At 38.8% G+C, this 5440-nt stretch overlaps 1 pseudogene; it reads right to left on the bottom strand.

The window, feature by feature from the left end:
* Positions 1 to 3938: 3938 nt before the first annotated feature.
* On the bottom strand, positions 3939 to 4928 carry LOC114200231 (dnaJ homolog subfamily B member 6 pseudogene; annotated as a pseudogene).
* Positions 4929 to 5440: the final 512 nt, after the last annotated feature.

Genomic DNA, 5440 nt, shown 5'->3' with positions numbered 1-5440 from the left:
AGCAATCAGGTCTTACTAAACCTCAGCTGGACTTTACACATTTATCCAGTTCCGCATTAAGCCTCTGACATCTTTAGTGTTAGCACTGAGTAATGTGAGTAAATAGGCCACAGTCTTTGAAACCCGAAACTGATGTCTCCTTTTGTCCTCCACCTTTCTTTCCATCTCTTCACCTGTGTTTCTACCCACCTGAGGTGAGAAGTTTGAAGATGGGGCTCCCTGATAATTAGTAGTTAGAAGTCAAATGGACACCTTGCTATTTCTAACTTTAGTGCCTCTTCACAGGAGCATCTGGATGTCCTTTATTTTCCGTTTTTTTTTTTTTTTTTTTTTTTTAAGATTTACAGATCTCTTTATTTATTTGAAGGGGGGAGAGGGAGAGAGTATCTCCAGCAGACTCCCTGTTGAGCACAGAGCCCAATGCAGGGCTCGATCCTAAGACCCTGAGATCATGACCTGAGCCGAAATCAAGAGTCGGACACTTAACCGTCGGAGCCACCCAGTCGCCCCTATTTTCCATTTTTATGGCCACCACATAAGTGCAGGTCTTCTTGCAAAAATTGCAACAACTATATGGTTTTTCTACCTTCTATTTCTGTCCCATCAAAATCAATTTTCTGTTATTTTCTCTCACTCAAGTGTTTCGAATGTTTACAATTCATGTAATAGAACAAATCCAAATTCATTGGCATGACCTTCAAAGCTGTTCTCCATATCGTTCTCACTAACAATTTCCATTGTGTATTATTAGTTGCCAATGTGGGCTGTGCTGCAAACAAGCAAAACATGTTACATTAGCTTATATTATTGAGTTTTCATCATGACCTTATAATGCAGGTACTTTTATTCATACTCCCACTTTACGGCTGAGGAAACTGAGGTTTATAAACAGGGCTTACTTTGTCCATGGGTAATGCAATTAGTGACGAACCTGGGATTACAATCAGTGCTGATTCCAGAATCAGTGCTGAATACCCAGTAGGCAGACTTTAGTGCCTTCAGCCCGTGTTTGAAGCAGACATATATATTTTTTTTAATTTGGTTTGCTATTAAGAGGGGGACATTATGGAAAATAACTAGAACTTTCTTAATCTTTATTATATTACTTCGTTTTCACTTTCCTCATCTGATGCTATTGGGACTTGGTCTCTTAGAAAAACTTGGTGAGAGAAATGATACATTATCTTTTTAAAACTTTGTGTTATGGGGAATTTAGAATGTATACAAAGTATACATATACTATTATAGAATAGTTTAATGAATCCCTATGTACCCAATACCCAGGCCTAATAATAAATCAATCTGTCAGGGGCACCTGGGTGGCTCAGTCGGTTAAGCTTCTGCCTTCGGCTCAGGTCATGATCTCAGGGTCCTGGGATCGAGCCCAGCTTCCAGCTCCCTGCTCAGTGGGGAGTCTGCTTCTCCCTCTCCTTCTGACCCTTCCCCCACTCGCACTGGCATGCACTGTCATGCACTCTCTCTCTCTCTTTCCCCCTCAAATAAATAAAATCCTAAAAAAATAATCAGCCCATCATGCTTCATCCATACCTCCATCCACTATCCCCTCCCATAGTATATTTAAGCAAATCTCAGTCATCACATCATCTGTAAATATTTCAGTATGTATCTCGAAAAGAACCAGCTTCTTTTTTAACATGATGACAATTATTTCACCTATAATATTAATAATAATTATCCTAATAACATCAAATAACCTGCCATTGTACACATTTCCAATCATCTCATATTAAATACACACTGTATATGAATTAGGATCCAAATAAGATCTACACATTGTGATTGGTTGCTCTATATTTTAAGTCTCTTTTAATCTATTAGTTACCCCTCCATCTCTCTTTGCAATATGTTGAAGAAACCCGGTCAGGGGTGCCTGGGTGGCTCAGTCAGTTAAGTGTCTGCCTTTGCTTCTCTCTCTCAAATAAATAAATAAAATCTTTTTTAAAAAGATTTTATTTATTTATTTGACAGGGAGAGAGAGAGACAGCGAGAGAGGGAACACAATCAGGGTGAGTGTGAGAGGGCGAAGCAGGCTCCCCGCTGAGCAGGGTGCCCAACACGGGACTCGATCCCAGGACCCCGGGATCATGATCCGAGCTGAAGGCAGACGCCCAATGACTGAGCCACCCAGGGGCCCCAATAAATAAAATCTTTAGAAAAAAAAGAAACCGGGTCGTTTGTCTTGTAGCATTTCCCAGGGTATGGATTTTGCTGATTGCATTCCCATGGTGTAGTTTAACAAGTTCCTCTGTCCTCTGTATTTCCTATAAAATGATAATTGTGGCTGGAGATTAGCCACAGTTGGATCTAGAGACTTGCTTGGATCAAGAGGTTTGATTTTTTTTTCAAGACTTAATATGTGGTGTTGTCTTCTTCCATTAGGAAGCATACAGTGTCTGATTATCTCTCTAAATATATTAACTTAGAATATCATATGTGTTTATCCATAATTTGATAAATGGTTCTATTTATTGTTTAGCTTCATTTTTCTTTCATAAATTGCATCCATTATTGTCTAACACTTTTCAGTTTCAGGCTCTTTAAAGTGAAGTACTTAAAGACTCTTAAAGTTAGCTGAGCATAGAGTTCTAGATGTTTTTCCTTCTAATCTCTTATAATTCTCCGTCCTATGACTAATTATGCAGCAAATAAATTTTAACTTGTCCTTATTAATTCTTAATAAAGCATTCAACTTAATTTGCCTAGAAGACTTTTCTCATCTGTATTTTATCTGTTGCTAAATTAAACTAAGTTATGTAATTACAATATAAGTAAACTGGAACACACAGGTTTGGGAACAAACAACCGGTTTTTTTATAAGCAGTTAAACTGGGGGGTGAAAAAAATGTGTGGTTACCCATGAATTTTAGTAAGTCTTGGGTATCAATTGATAAGTTTTGCAATGGGAGTACAGAGTTAATGAGGCAAGTTAGTTAAATGGAAGTCTGTTAAAAGACCTCCCAGCACACTGTTGTCCAAGAGAACCTTCTGTGATGGGGATGTTTTATGTCTGTGTTGTCCAATATGGTAGCCACTAGCCACATGTGGCTCTTGAGCACTTGAAATGTGGCCACTATGATTGAGGTGAAGCTAGAGAACTGAACGTTTAATTTAACTAATTCAATTAATTAAATTTAATAACCTTGGACAATTTAGTTCTAGGATACAAAATCTGCACTGGAGAATAACTGGCTCCAAAGTCTAGCTCTGGAGCCTATACTCTTTAACCATAACACTATACAGTTTTGTGGCTTGGTGTTTCTTAGGACTTTTTTTTCAATGCACCAAATGCACATATATATATATGTATATATATATATACATATATATAGCAAATGGCAAAGACCTAGTTTACCAGCTTTACTTTTTTAAGCCTAAGTTTAACATTATATTTAAACAATTGTCAAAATTTACCAAGTTGCCAGGATTCATGCAGTTAGAAAGCATCCTCAATTTATATTAAACCAGAAATGTATTACCATTACACATTAATATCTTTCACTACTAAATACTGAAAAAAATGAAATTATTGTTGTGGAAGATTCATCCAGGCAATATGAACTACACAGCAGGTTAACACTACTTGTCTCACATTGCAAACACATTGAGAAAATAGATCCATGCTGGTATTAATGCATGAAAGAGTCATGGCCACCTTGGATTACATTTAAAAGAAAAAGCAAGATGCACACAAAGATTTACAATTTTAAAGACAAAAAAAAAATAGTCCTAGGAGGCCCCAAAAATAAACTCAGAAGTGTGACAAATAAGAGCTACCATGAGTTGTGGTTATGAATACTTAAGATTAGGTACAGTTACACTGAAAGTCAAGTTCATTTGAAATCTTCAAAATAAAGTTCCTGCTAATCCTCAAATGGTGCTTGTTATAGTTAACTTTTATATTAATTGGTTGCATTGAATTACTTGTTATTCAAGCATAGCAGCTGCTCCTTACCATTTATTGTTAAGGACTTTAACTGGCTGTCTTCAACTTCGACTCTTTCTTGACCATTTTCAACCATTCTCTTTGTAATGATTTTCCTGCCACTAACAATTTTAGTTAAAGGTGATACAGATTTGAAGCTGTCTGCCCAGCTATCCTCAAATGACATGGAAGACAACGAAGTGAGGCTTCCACGACCTAGTGAACCTGAGGACGTAAATCCTGTATCAGAAGGAGCAAATTCCCTTCAAATTATGGAAATCCACTGAAGGCAGTGAAAAACAATTCTCTGCTTGGGCTTCTGTGGGGGACCCCTGGTTGAGTCCCCAAGAAAGTCCGCAAGTGGGTTTTCAAAGAAGTTGAATAAAAACCAGTCTCTTCCACCAAATTAAAAAAAAAAAAAAATCCGTGAAGGCATCATCTGAGTTATGGAAGGTGAAGCCAAACTCAAATGGACTGTCAAAACACCTTCCACCTCCACCATTTAATCCTTCTTCACTGTATTCGTCATAGAGTTCTCATTTTTTAGCATTTCATAACACCTCGTATAACTCAGATACTTGTTTGAGTTCTATCTCTGCTGCTCGTTTATTCTCATGATTTTTACCTGGATGCCACTTCCGTGCCAGTTTCTGATAGTGCCTTTTTAATATTTTTGGCTAAGGCATGTCTGCATGCCCAGAATTTCAGAGTAGTTCACATGTTTTAACAGGCTGTTGGAACGAGGCCTCATTTCTGGTTTTAAGGTCATCTATGTGGGGCCCAGGACTCGGGAGCCGGCAGCCAAGTGCAGCCCGGGTCTCCCCTCTGTTCCCTTTCTCATGCTGTGCTTAACGGTGGCAGCCTGATGCTTCTCAGGATTTATTCTATATGCATCATTGCCTTTGTGCATGATATTCCTTCTAGCGGAAAACTGTACCCTCAGAATCTCCAAACCTCTTAGCCTGCTGTGGTAACCAGTCTCCATGATAGTCTCGAATAAACCACGCCTCTGTGGTATTTACACACTTATGTGTTCCCTCCCACACCGACTCATGTGTAACCAATAAATTGTGTTGGCTGTGATGTTGCCTGACTTCTAAGGCTGTTGTTATAAGAAGCCTTGGAGCCTCCAACTTGATCTCTCGGGGCAGCAGTTCTTGGAGCCGTGAGCCACCTTGTAAGAACCCACTTACCCTGCCAGAGGGATCTTATGGAGAAGCCCTGAGACTTCATGGAAAGAAGGAAGGTTCTAGCAGAGAGACACTAGTCTTTAAAACCATCTCCTTCAAGGTACCAGGCATGTGAGTGAAACGTCTTGCATCCTACCGACCAGCCCAGCTGCTAAGTAAGTACCCAAGTTCTGAGATACAATATTTATTGTTTCAAGTTTTTAAAGATACTTTGTTACAGTGCAATAGAGAGCTGGAACACCTGGCTAATTTTTACTCTTCCCTCAAGGGTGAGTTTAGGCATCACCTCTAAGAAACGTCTGATTTC

This window comes from Eumetopias jubatus, unplaced genomic scaffold (genome assembly GCF_037043125.1).
Source record: "Eumetopias jubatus isolate StellerSeaLion01/CBP00866 unplaced genomic scaffold, mEumJub1_p1.0 scaffold_11, whole genome shotgun sequence".
In the NCBI taxonomy this organism is placed as follows: Eukaryota; Metazoa; Chordata; class Mammalia; order Carnivora; family Otariidae; genus Eumetopias; species Eumetopias jubatus.
This window is presented reverse-complemented; position numbering and strand designations above follow the sequence as displayed.